This window comes from Delphinapterus leucas, unplaced genomic scaffold (genome assembly GCF_059928025.1).
Source record: "Delphinapterus leucas isolate spDelLeu-1000000601 "Yukka" unplaced genomic scaffold, BTC_Dleu_Yukka2 spDelLeu_asBTCV2_sq80, whole genome shotgun sequence".
Classification (NCBI taxonomy): Eukaryota; Metazoa; Chordata; class Mammalia; order Artiodactyla; family Monodontidae; genus Delphinapterus; species Delphinapterus leucas.
In genome coordinates, this window is record NW_028322289.1 from 1,043,885 (window position 1) to 1,057,761 (window position 13,877).

At 36.0% G+C, this 13,877-nt stretch overlaps 1 long non-coding RNA gene across 1 annotated transcript; it reads left to right on the forward strand.

The window, feature by feature from the left end:
* Window positions 1–2,088: 2,088 nt before the first annotated feature.
* Window positions 2,089–7,619, forward strand: LOC149743796 (uncharacterized). Its single transcript, XR_016391787.1, has 3 exons — window positions 2,089–2,156; window positions 3,554–6,495; window positions 6,803–7,619. It is a non-coding gene; the product is annotated as an uncharacterized LOC149743796 (long non-coding RNA).
* Window positions 7,620–13,877: the final 6,258 nt, after the last annotated feature.

The following is a 13,877-nucleotide window of genomic DNA, read 5'->3' on the forward strand; positions in this document are numbered from 1 at the left end:
TTACTAAATGATTTAGTGGATTAGAGAATGCTGAAGGCTGAAGAGAGGTAAGCCAACAAGAGAAGCAAGCCGATTCCCTCCACAGAATCTGGAAAAGGCTCAGGATTTAGAGGTACCAAGTACTTCTCAGGGCAGGAATATGGGTGGAATAGAAATAGAAGTATCTGTAAACTGTGGTATCTTTAAAAAGAAAAGAGAAAATACAACTTACGTAAAAGAAGAGATTCTTTTTTTAAAAAAGGGAGAGAAATTATTCAGGAAGCAAGAAAGGATTAGATAATAAAGCTGAAGAACTCTCCTAAAAAATAGAATAGCCACAACAATTAGACAAAAAGAGTGAGAAAGTATTTAGAAAATAAAGGTCCAGTCAAGAAAGTTTTTCATCTAATCCAGTGGCAGGAAGAAAAATCTATAACGAAATCAGTACTATAGATATGTGGGAGAATCTGGAACATGATACAGTGGGTAGCCAGTGATACCAACAGCCAGTGTCATTGAGATGGGATATGTCATGAAAGGTTTCAGAGAGGTACTGATACCTGAAATCTAAGTAAGTATTCAAATGATAAGCCAAAAAAGGGCACTAGTGTATACATTTTCAGGGCAATAGAAATAGCAAATGCAGAGGTGGAAACACGATACACATGAGGAACTGCAAGCAGTTCATTATTTGAGAAATTCAGTATACTTTACAAAAAACAGCATGTATAGTTTTATAATAGTACACCTTTTTTCAAAAAGGATTTGAGGTAGAACTGTGTGAATATATTTAAGATTCTTTAGAAAAAGTAGCAATATTGATTATATCGTTCATTATGTCAAGAGGGGAGAATTAAATTGGGATTCAGGAGACCAGGATTCTAGTGCAGACCTACCACTAACTTGTTGAGACCTTAGTGTGATAATGTTGTTGACTGCCTTCCCAGTAATCACCTCCCTTTTTCTTCCCTTCCCCCAAACCACAATTTTGTCTAGCTTTTGGGGTGATCCCATGCTTCAGGAGCAGCTTGGGCGGGTGAGAGTGGGGGGCTGTGTGACTCTTAGTTACTCTAAGCTCATTATGGTAATTCCACTCTCTTTGGTTAGTGATTGTTTTAGGAATAAACGTGTGACTCAGTTCTGGCCAATGAGTTGAGAATGGGGTGCCTGCAGAGAGAATTCTGGGAAAGCTTTCTCACCGAGGACAAAGGAAAAGATGCCCTCTCCCTGCCTTCATCTTATTCTAGCTCTGAAGATGTGTTTGAGCCCAGTGTACGGATGCAACAGAGCAGTTTTCAGGCTTAAGGGTTCCCTCCTCTGCTCCTGAAGCTGAGGATTGTTTTTAAAAATATGGTGCCTTTGTTGCTACTCCTTTTCTAAGTTGCAAGTGTAATCTGGTTTGGGAGGGTCTTTACTTCCAGCTCTGCTTTCCTCTTTGAGACCACTGTCACCAGGAGATACAGCCCTTGCTTTCCAAAGGTCACACACTCACTCTAGGAGTATTTTGTGAGCGCATTCTAAGATCTCCAGGCCACCGGGACACTTTCATCATAGAGACTTTTTCTCGTTTGTCTTGATAAAATGCAGGGTATAGCATAGTACTAGGCACATAATAGTCATCACTAATAGTTTTGTTTAATGAAGGGTGAATCAAATATTACTTATGTAGGGGTGGGGAGAGGTTTTATTTGTGTTCTATTTGATTTTATTATTTCCAGCCAGTAGAACATGGGTGTGGTTCTATAATCTGTGCATTTTGAAAGGTTTTTTTCAGTGAGGCAAAATTGATTCCTGTTTATCTCTGCGAAGAAAATTTTCTTTAGAAATTAAAGAATTGGGGGAAAACCACTTCAATCTATGTGTGTTACTACTTCTTATACAGCAAATTTAGCCTTTAGCTCTGGAGACTTGACAAAGAAGGGAAACATTACAAAATTGTACCTAATGCAAACTAGATGCTCAGTAAACATTTATTTATATAGTAGATATGCCTGAAATAGAACTATTCACTTTATGATTTAATTTTTTCTTTTTTCATTTTAGCATTTATGACATTAGCAGAGAACAGGACTATGTCAAGAAGTCCGGGGGTATATTTGGTGCAAATGAATTAAGACCACCCTCCCAGCTCCATTCCCTGTGAGAGAAGACCGAGACAAGGTTCATATCAGAGAAGAGTGGGTATTAAACTAAATGCTATAAGCTATTACTAATGAATCCAAAGCTGCACAGTACAGTTTTTTAGATTTTAATTTAGATCATGTGAAATGAAAGGACTTCTTTAAAAATTCTGTCTTCCAGTAGCTACAGATTTCTTATAATTATTAGTCCAAAATTGATAGGTGATTAAGTTTGCAAATTGCATCAGAAAAGGTGTGTGTGTTCAAGAGAAATTGTCACACTCCTCTATTTGTATTTCTTTGAAATTATGATTTATTTTACTTGATTTTAAATTGAGATATTTTAAATAGTAGAAGTAATACATGCTTATGTAAGAAAAATCTAAATTGTAGTGATATATATAAGGCAAAAGTATAAGTTCTCCTTTTTGTCCACTCCCCAATCACCATTGGTGTATATACTGTTAACGGTTGGATTTCCCATCTTTTCTACATCTTTTTCTGTATACTTCCAAACACGTAATTTTTTATGGTTTTTTTTTTTACCAAAATGACAGATAATACATATTATTCACTCAGTAGTATACAATAGATATCTTTGTACGTCAGTATATACAGATTTACTTTGTTTTTATTTAGTAAGTGCAAGGTGTTTCCCTATTGATGGCAATTTAGGTTGTCTCCAGTGTTTTTGCTGTTATAGGTGTTGGTGCATGGAACACCCTTGGACATATAACCCCTGCACTTATGCTAATATTTCTGAGGAATAGATTCCCAGAAATGGAATGGTTATTTGGTATGCCCATTTAAGTTTTTGTTACTTTCTGCCAAATTGTGTTCTAAAAAAGCTGTATATATCTTAAACTGGCAGTCCTTTGATATCTTAAAGGTAAGGGTAGTACATTTTAGGATTAGGTGATTAAAGAATGGGCTGTTCCTTCAACAACTGTCAAATGACCTACTTAGAGGAGATACAGTATATAGGCATGGAGAGTATTAAAAGGTGTAGGTTGCCTTCTACTAATAAGGGCCTTTAATGGCACATATTGTTGGGTTCTTAGTGTTTCTGTCTCTGATAAGTGCTATTGCTTAGTTCACAAACAGGAGTTGTGGTCATGTAAGTCTGGGGGAGATGGAGAAGTGGCTAGATTCTGTTAGATTACTGTGACACCTAAGTTGTTGACGTTTGTTCATCTCATTATTTGCTTTCAGACCAGATGCTTATAGAATGGAAAATAGATACCTGTGGTATAGCATCAGAAGCTGGTTTATAATTTTTTTATCTCTCTTATTAGAAGTTATAAAGAGAGAAAAAAGTGTCCCGAAATCAGACACTCAGTATCCCTGTCATGGATTTTGAGATGGGGGAGATTGATGCAGGGCGCTTTGAGCAGAATCCAACTTGTTGTGTCAAGCTTGACCTAACTTTTTTTTTTTTTTTTTTTTTTTTGCAGTACGCAGGCCTCTCACTGTTGTGGCCTCTCCCATTGCGGAGCACAGGCTCCGGACGCACAGGCTCAGCGGCCATGGCTCACGGGCCCAGCCGCTCCGCGGCATGTGGGATCTTCCCGGACCGGGACACGAACCCGTGTCCCCTGCATCGGCAGGCGGACTCTCAACCACTGTGCCACCAGGGAAACCCAAGCTTGACCTGACTTTTAAGATCCAATCCACAAATGGCAGAGAAACGTGCCCAAAGCCAGGTGCTACAGGAAAGAATATTAACTCAGTTTTCAGAGCCATTTTGATTCAACTTCAGTTTTTTCCATGTGCTCTTTGTTGATCACTTAAACCGTAAGGGACACTCTTTATGCTTTACAGACAGGTACTTTTCAAGTTACCTTCTTAGATGTTGCTTTAGATTTCTTTGTGGAATAGCCCCCTCTTCTTTCTCTTAATATTCTGATCATCTTGAATGTTAAACTAGAGCATGTGCATTGCTCAGCAAAAAATGAAACTATCCATTTATTTAATGCTCCTCGTTTTGTACGCTTGTTTTAGGCGGTTAAATGAAAGCGCATTGTGTGGGAAGAGACAACGTCAAATGATTTATCAGTAAAATTCTCATTATGTCCTTAATTATAGAGCAGGAAACTTGTGCTTTCTTGAGAGTATAATTGAGGTCATTTATTATGAAGTCATGAAAGATTCAGGGTTTACTGTGGTTTTCCATTAACTTCTCTTTTGATATGCTTTTCCTTCTGCCAACTGTAAAATTATTACTTTTCTAACATATGGCTATTTGGAGAGTGCTGACATAAAAAGGAAGCATTTTTAACCATAAATAAATGGTTTTAGAAGTTACAGTATAAAAGTACAAAATAAGTCATTTCTTACTTGTTCCTCCTTGTTTATTTTAAATCATTACCATTAGTCCTAGCTTTATTGGGAGCAGTACTCCCCACATTGTATTAGATGGGGTCTTTTAAATTGCATTATTTCTCACAGTTTTCAGTTTATTATTGTGCGTTGACGCTCAAAATTGGGGATATATGTAGTATTCAGTACTTGTGAAACTTATAATCTATTAACATCTTGCAGAATTTAGGGAAGTTGATAATCATAGATTGGTCATTTCCAAAGCTATGACAACTTTTATTTCTTTCACTTGTAAGCAACATCTTTCACAAATATTGAGCCTCATGGTATAATTAGATTCTTTAAATATTATATTGCCTTTTAAAAAATTTAAATACTAGGTTTCCAAAATTATAATTTTTAAAGGAATCCTGATTTGCATTTGAGCTAGCTGTACAGATTATTTGTAAAAGGAGTTTGCAAGTGCATAGGCTTCCCAGTTTGTTTTGAGGAAGTAGCTAAAGAAAGCCATAATTTTTAAATTGTTATCACTGGTGTTTTGCTGTTTGAATCTCTTTAGAATATCCATATTTTTCACAGCACTGGTATACCGATATTGAAAGAGAGAAGGTGAAACTGAGGAAAAATCAAAGTCAGATGCAATCGATATAGATCAGATGTGCCAACTTCAGAATATTCTTAAGTGTTTCATCCTCTTTTCTTTCTTTCCTTGCTATTTATAATCTTTTATTTTTGATACGATGAAGTATTATTATCAAAATCATTTTTAAATTACCTTGGGAATTGAAGCATTAGGACAGTTTAGTCCAAATGAATTTTACTGAAATGTTTGTTTTGATTTCTGTAATAGTCTAGGGTTTTTTAATCTGTTGTTCATAAATTAATTTTAATTAAAAAGCTTATGTTTTCTTTAACTTTTGAACTCTAGTGTAATTGGCAGAGTCCTGGTATAAGTAGGAAGCCAGATTAATGTACTTATTTATACTGTAAGGCCCAAACTTCCAGTCTTACATAAATTATTCTCTCTATTATTTACAAATAATCAGTGTGTATCCGCCCCCCCCAACCTTGTTAAAGAGAATAGAGAGGAGGTAAATAGAAAGGAGTAAACAAATCAAATAGTTCAATGTTATGAGAACTCATTAGGCTCAGTTCTTGCTAAGTGAGGACTGGTAAAATCAAAAGACACAAGGGCTCAATCGAGAGAATTACTGGATTGAGTCAGTAGTTCTCAATTAGGAAGCATGCCTCTCATGGGAGGGGCATACCAGCATCTTTGGGATAACACATGGGTATGGTTTGAAGAAAGCACTTTCAAGAAAAGTAATAAAGTTTTATTTTTGTAAAATGATGATTTTATAATACAGCCCATAAGAAGTAAATTTTAATAGGCATGTACAGGCTGGTGAGGAAGCCCCAAAGAAACATGATTTCTAATGTGTTTGCTGAGTGTGCAGTAGTAGGCTCCTTCCAAGGAACCTAACAGACTTCCTTGGGGATTTGGTGAGAAGACAGGAAGGGTAAGTTTATCAAAATGTGGCTTAGGTTTAAAAAAATTTAAGAATGAGAAGCATTGGTCTAAGCAGTTGCTGACCACCAACTTGACACTACAGTTGCATCTGCTTTTACCCAGTGTGGCTACAGCGCCCAGCTTGAAACCAAAAGGGATTTATTCTTGCATTAAAAGTCATTCACCCTCAGTTATAATCCATTTAGGTTATTTTCACATGTGAGATCTTTTAAGATAGTCCAGATATGGTAGCCAAAACACATTGTAAATGTCTTAATTATACAGGAAGGAAATAGATGATTATTTCCTATTATCATAGATGATATATTTCCTGTATCAGTATTCAGTGATATTTAGTGTGCCACTTTTCCCCATCCTTTGGTTATCTTAAACAGTTGCATTATTTTTGTTTGTGTTTTGCAGTTTTTGAGACAGTGTCCTTGAGTTCAGACTCTCTCTTCCAGAGGGCAGTTTCAATTCTCCGTACTTCTTACTTGGACTCTGCATCTGAGCATGGTTTTCAGTACAGTCAAGTGACTGGTGAAAAGTGACATTTTCTTAAATGAGGTGAGGTGCTTGGTACACACTGTGTCTGTTTTATTTTAGTTTTAATGAAAGAGACCCATTATTTTTGATATATAAGCCTAGTTCTTTTTAGCTATCCCATTTCAGCTGAAATAAAAGATCCTTGGAAATAGTCACTTGAAAGGTAATTATAATATATTCTAGGGAATAGAAAAATAATAAATTTCATTAGTCTTTTAGCAGGAGGAATTCAGATGATGCATTTTTAAAAGTTAATTTTCAAGGCAAAATAACATGTTTATAACATTTGATTATTCTCCCCTTATACGGTACAAAACTCTTTACCAAGAAAAAAAAGCAAGTAACTGTACTCACGAAGAACTTCAAGAAACTTACGGGTTTCTTCTGTTTGAAACTGAAAATCAGGTAAGGGAATTCGATCGTAGAAAAGTAATTTTGTGATGTTAATGTACAAAATTAATTATATCATTAAAGTTAAATATTGGTATTTTAGGTCTATAAAGTTTGTAAGATTACCAGTTCATCAGTCTTTTTTGTTAGTTTGGTGGCAATGTAAATGACAGTGAAAGCTTGTCATGAAAGAGATTGGATTTCTACAACTTTCCATAGGTTTTCTTTAGTTTTATCTTGAATACATTTGTAAGCTCGTGGTGAGATTTTGATTAATACAGATTCCTTAAGTATTAATAATGACTTTTAATGGAGTGAATGGATATTTTCTATTCTCGATCATCGTTTAGATAGATATTTTCTATTTCTTGTGGAGGTTTTTCAAGTTTAAATTACATGATTTTGGGGACAAGATGAACACGTTCAGCATTCTAGTTACTTGGAATTGTTTCATGCCTTATTTTGAAAATTGAACATCCATATTGTTGGTTGTACCTAAATTGTGGAGAAGGAAACTACTGTGTGCAGGTATGTCTCCCGAGATGTGTGTGGCTTCTAGATACAGTTCAGCAATGCTAGAGATCTATAATCCAACTTAAAGTAATTCCAAGGTAGTATTTCGGTTGAGGTCATGATTTTTAAAGAACAGGGATAGATTTGCTAAAGAATAATTAACATTACCATATAACTTATGGATTATATAGTAATACTAGAGAGTTTGTTTAACTTCCAAATAAGATATGTTATGGATTCATACTAAAAAAAAAAAAAAGCATTTGCAGAGAAGACATTTTCAAATTTAGTGATTCCCAAGCTGTAATTGAAAAAGAAATCTTCAAGAGAGGACTTATCTGTGAGCTTGTTTAATTTGGTTTTGCTGGTGACATTTTTGTTAACAGAAATAATAAAATTTCACGAAAAAGTTTGAGCTGTTAATATTAACTAAAACACAATTGCCTTACGTAAGCTTGCTTTGTGCCATGAATGCATAGAACGTACAGATTCTGTATTGAAAGTCTGTATATAGATTATAGAGTTATTTCATGGACCCTCCCAAGAACGATATGATAAGCAAAGTACGATCTTTTGTTTAAGGCAAAGTTGGTATGTCAGCGTGGACTCTGTGTTGGCAGCAGTGCTATCAGCACTCTGGGTGACCCAGGGAAAGGTACGTCTGTAAGGAAAAGGAATCTCTTTTACAAGGTGAAGTGGGGTTTAGTTAGTTACATAAGATACCTATGTTAAATGCTAGTTTCATTGATGATAAATAGTGATCTTTGGAAGCAGACCTTTAAACATATAAATGAGCTTTGAGTCTAAGACTTAAGGTTTTCTAATAGGAGTTATCTTTTTTAAAAGGATGGTTGGACTAGAAAAGGTACTGAAGGTATCTTTCAGTGCCAAGAGTTCAGTGCAGTCATCTGGGGCTAGTGAGGATTTCTTCTGAATTATCATAATGGCAGTAGGAACACATAATAGAGGGAACTGACGCACCTTGGCAACTGTGGAATGTGAGGAGTAACAAAGAATCAAATGTAAGGTAACTTACACTGCACTGATATTGTCAGTAGAAGAGAGACACGGAGGAGAGGAAATTGTAGGGAAGCTGTTGAGTTAAAAGAGAAAGGTAATCTTACTGTCAAGAATGTGGATTAGCACTAATTTCTTTAAGCTTCACTTTCCTCATCTGTAAAATAGATGAAACTATCATCTAGATTTGCTGTGAGGATTACATGAGACTGTGTCAAGTGCTTAGCTTGGAGCTTACACCTAAATGAACACTACTACTTCAGTGAGCTAAATTTGAGAAATAATGAGGTGGTCATAAGTGTTTCTGAAAGCTGTCCTGCTGGTGGTAAGAATAGTTGGAAAAGGGATTAGAGCTGGAGGTTGGGGTTCAAGGTGGCAGCGGGTGGGTGTTAGCTGAAGCCAAAAACATTGTTACATGGGGCAGCAAAGATGGCAAGAGCAGAACTTTCAGGTGGTTATGGGAGCAAGGGATGGGGCCACGGGGCAAGGCTAGGAAGAGGGAGTTGAGAGCAGTCCAGGGGATGAAGAATCAGGAGGTGGAGTTTCACAGAGAACAGAAGGCTGTAAGGAGGGGTGTTAGCAGTGTCAGATGCTACAGAAATTGGAGATCAGCACTGAGAAGGATTACTGGGCTCCATGGCTACATTCCTGCTGACCATTTCTTTTAAATAACAACTTTATTGAGATAACATTCACATACCATTCGTTTCACCTGTTTAAAGTATACAATTTTTTTTTTAGCATATTCACTAAAATGAATATGCAGCCATCAGCACAATCAATTTTAGACCATTTTCATCAGTCACTCCCCACTCCCACCAGCCTAAGCAACCAGTACTCTACTTTTTGCCCCTATGGATTGGCCTATTCCAGACATTCCATGTAGATGGGATCGTATATGACCTTTTGTGACTAACTTTTTTACTTAGCTTAGTGTTTTTGAGATTCATCCATGTTGTAGCATATACTTCGTTCCTTTTTTGACTGAATAATATTCCACTGTACCGCATTTTCTTTATCCATTCAGCACTTGATGGACATTTGGTTGTTTCTACTTTTTGGCTATTATAAAAAAATGGTACTATGTACGTTCTTGTCCAGGTCTTTATGTGGACATGTTTTTTCATTTCTGTTGGGTTTATACCTAGGAGTGGAATTGCTGGCTCATATGGTAACTCTGTGTAAAACAAATGTTTTTTTAAACTTACATTCAGCTCTTCTAAAGGACATGAAAGGGGATAAGTTCATAACCCCAATAACAGTTTACCTAAAACCTTTTTTTCCTTCTCCCCTACTCTTTTTAACCCCCCCTTCTTTTCATTATGAAAAATGCTAACATAGAAAAAGTAGAGAGCATAGTATAATATACCTATCACCTACGTTTAACAGATAATGTTTTGCATTATTCTCTTCATTTGTTTAAAAAAGTTTTTTTTTCTGAAAATTGTGAAAGTGAATTACAAGCAAACACCTCAGCTTACATCTCTAAAAATTAAGGCCATTTTTGCGCTTTACTGCAGTCACATGAGTTTATTGTTGATGTTTGAGAGGCTGGCTTCAGTAGGGTGGTGGAGTAGATAGAGGCTGGATTGCTCCTATAAATACACAATCTTCTTCATCACATGTACTGGGGGTAATAATAAAATAGCACTACTGCCTGTGTGTGTTCTATAGTTTTGGGCTCAAATAGAAATGGATAGTTCTGTGTATGAAAGTAATCCTTTATATTACTGTAGTGTATTATAGTTTTAAAAGTTTATGGATCTTTTTAAATCTTCCTGAGAACCCTGTGATTTATGTATCTATACTCATGCCCACCTTGCCCGCTTAAGTGACATACTCCTCAGTCACATGGTTATTATTAGCAGTAAGTGAAAAACCTGGAACTGGAACCCAATCTTCTGGCCACAAGTTTATTGCTCTTGTCTGCTATATCCATGTCCTCACCATTGTCTTTTATGTTTCAAAAGAGATACTTCAGGAATATCTCTGAAATGTGTCCTTTCCTCCTTATTCTCACTGCTGCTGCCGGGTGGGGATCCTCTTCTCCTGTCGTAACTTAAAGGAGTCTCTCCCCTCTTGAGACTCACTTCTCTATTAAGCTGCAGTGGGCTGTGATGTGGCTACAGTGGTGAACAAAACAGATATAACCCCCGCCTCCCTGGAATTCACAGCCCAGCAGAATAAGCTGCTTGAAGGCAGGACCTCGTTGTATTTCCCTTTGTGGCACTGCTGCCTGGCACACAGCTGCAGTGTAGTAGACCTCAGCACACATTCTTAAATATGAGTACTTACTGAGATGTTTTGCAAAAAATAACTTGAGAATCAGATTACTATAGGCCTTTTCACTGAATGATTGCATGGAGAAAAAACAGACTCACGAAGACTTTTCCAAACATGTGATACTCTTATCCCTTTTCACTTACCATACCCAAATAGAAAATTGGTTGTCGAACAGATGTATTGTATCTTAGCTCTAATGTTTCCATACCTTTAGAATATCTCAAATAGTTTTTAAAAGGTAAGCAGTTTCAAAATAGTTTTTTAATGTTAGCATTTATTTGTCTTTTGTGTTGTCTTGTTCAGTTAAAGGTAACCCATGTGTAAATAATCTTTTTAAAGTGTAAATTAATCTATTTTTATACTTTTATAGGTGTATACATTTCCAAATACTCAGACTATCTTCATGCAAGACCTTGGTATCATGGGAAGTCTGGTTATGTTGTAATTTTTAATCTAATTAAGGTAAAGACTAAATGTGCTTCTATGTAATTTTTCTTTTAAAAATGAAAGATTATCAGTCTGTGATAATGTTCTTTGCAGATCATTTGCTACACATAGTCCTTGCCAAAGACAGCTATCTAAAGTCAGAGAAAATAACTGCTTTTTGCTTTCCTTTACGGACAGAGCTTTTTTTAAATTCATTTTATAGATGATCTATGAATATGTTTTTTTAAAAAAAGCTTCAAAATAATACAACAGGTATTCAGTGAAAAGCTTTCCTCTCACCCTGTCCCACAATGCCACTTTTTAAATAGTAAATGACAGAAAACGAGTAGCTGCTTATAAAGCAGTGTGATTTCAGTTATAAGAGATGAATTTAGAAAGCAACATTCATTGATTTAAGTTGTCAAAATGAGAAACCTTTATATATTTTTTTAACCCCTAAAACATTGAGACCTTGTTCACAGTTTCATGGGGCACCTGCAACTGATGATCTCAGAAATTTTTAAATGCCCTTAAATAGTCCAGTATAAATGAATCACGCAATTAGAATTTTCACTCAGAGAGTAGGAAAACTCTAATTTTAGAGGTTGGGGGGCTTTTTGAGGACATATTCTGTGGTCTTGTTTTGGTTTTGCTTTTGTTTTAGCTTTCCTACTATCTTAAGTTCTTTGGTTATAAACGTAACACTACTGATTTTTTTAAGAGTGTGAACTCTTCATATTCCAAAACTTGTCCCCAAGAACTGGAGGGAAAGTAGCATTGCATTGGCTCATAGTCACTGCTTCCCTCCCTTACTCTTCCCTCTCCTGCTCTGTGATAAGTGCTGTAGTTCTGCCGCAGACAACGTGCCTGTCAGCTCAGGTAACAAACATTTTTTGCTTATGTCAGATTGTGCCTCGCCATTGGTTTCGTGCCCCCGTATCCCACCCTGTCTGGTGGATACTGCTGTTTAGTTTTTGCCTATGTGCTCTCAGTCTTCCTTACTTTACTGCTTAGAAGCCAGCCCTGCCCAACATCATAAGCTGTTTGATGGGGAGAGAATACAGGTTTTGATTGCTCACTGAAGTACCATTTATATTATTTGTCTTCTTAGTATTGCCTTTGGTGGTCCTGTTGATGAAGAGGCGGGACCTTGACAGCAAACATGTGTATATGTTCTTTATTAGGCTACTTTTAAATAAATCCTAGAGTCAGATTATTGCTATTTGAAAACATTTGATTAGTCTTAATATTTTCATTCTAGGGAAGAGTCAAGTTTGTGTCTGAGAATTATACAACTAACTATACCAGCCCATCTTCTGGCTATGATTGCCACGTGGCTGTAAGTACTAACAAGTTTTCTCACAAGACAAGTCAGTTTCGCACCTTTGAACTGAATCAGGTATAGTCACCTGGGAATAAATCATTTCTAAATCTAAGGAGTTAAATTTTGGGGTTGGGTAGGGTTGAAATAAACTTGATGCACGTGGAATTCTGTAGTATTACCCTGATAATACTTATTTTGCTTCTTTCGGTATTACCTCTATGAACTTTCAGGCAGCACTGTTATTGAGCGACCCAGACAGATCTGTCCTTATGTGATTGTAGCTTTTCAGTACAGGGAACCTAAAAAGATGGCAGCACCAGCTCATAATCATAAAAGCAAGTAAGTAATTATGTACATACTTTGTTTTACTGGATTTCTTTCCTTTGCTCTTATAAAATATGCTTCTTTTTTTTCCCCCTAGACTTGAACTCAAAGAAGATGGTAAGAAATTATTTAATTGGTTCTTTTAGCTGTTTCTTTAAGTAAATGTTTTGTTCATAAATAAAATAATCAGTTTCTTTCTTACCCTCATTTCTCACAGTTCTCATCTATCCATGGAAAGGGAAATTAATTATTCAAGGCTGTCTGATGTGTGATATAACTCTTTGGTCCTCTTACGGCACATTGGTTCCAAAACAACTGTAAGTATTGAATAAGTGCCTTTACTGATGCTTGTATAATTTTTTGATTCTCATTTTGAGGTCTTGCTTGTTGGCACTGGTGTGAAATACAGCAACTGTACTTGGTTTTAGATTACTCCTGGGGAGATGTATAGAGCACAGGGCCATGACACAGGAGACCTAAATTCAGATATAAATCTGACCGTTGCCTTGAAATAAGTTAGTTTTATAATCTTTGACAAATCACTTTTTATATTTTAGTATCTTAATCCATTTATGGGAAAATGATCTCTCAGGCTAGATTAATTTACTTGATGCTAGAAGTTTGACTTTCCCCAAGAAACAACTTGGACTTGCCTAGATAACAGATGCAACAGATTCTAGCCACTGAATTCTATTAGAATCTTTATAAGGTTTGCAGTATCTAGCTTTTTAATTTTCACACGATTTTCCTAGACTAGTATTTAGAGTAGCCTTTACATGTATTTACATTATGATGAATTACAGTACTTGCTTCTGCAGAGAGAACTGTGAAGGGCATCTTGTGATATCTTTTTGTTTAATCTATTCTTAGTTTGCACCCAAAACTGTTGAAAGTTAGACATGCTTTAATTGAAAAATAAAATGAAAACTGGTGTGCTATTAGAAATCATTTACTTTCTACTGGCCTTTTTTAAGAAGAGAGAGGGAATTTATAGCCCATAGAATAAATTAAGGATTCTGTGAATAAATAAATGGGAGAGAAGGGAAAGTTCTTTCTCACTGTAGAGTGCAACTAATAGGTATAGAAAGAGCGATGGAATTTGGAAATCACATTTTGGCAACATCAT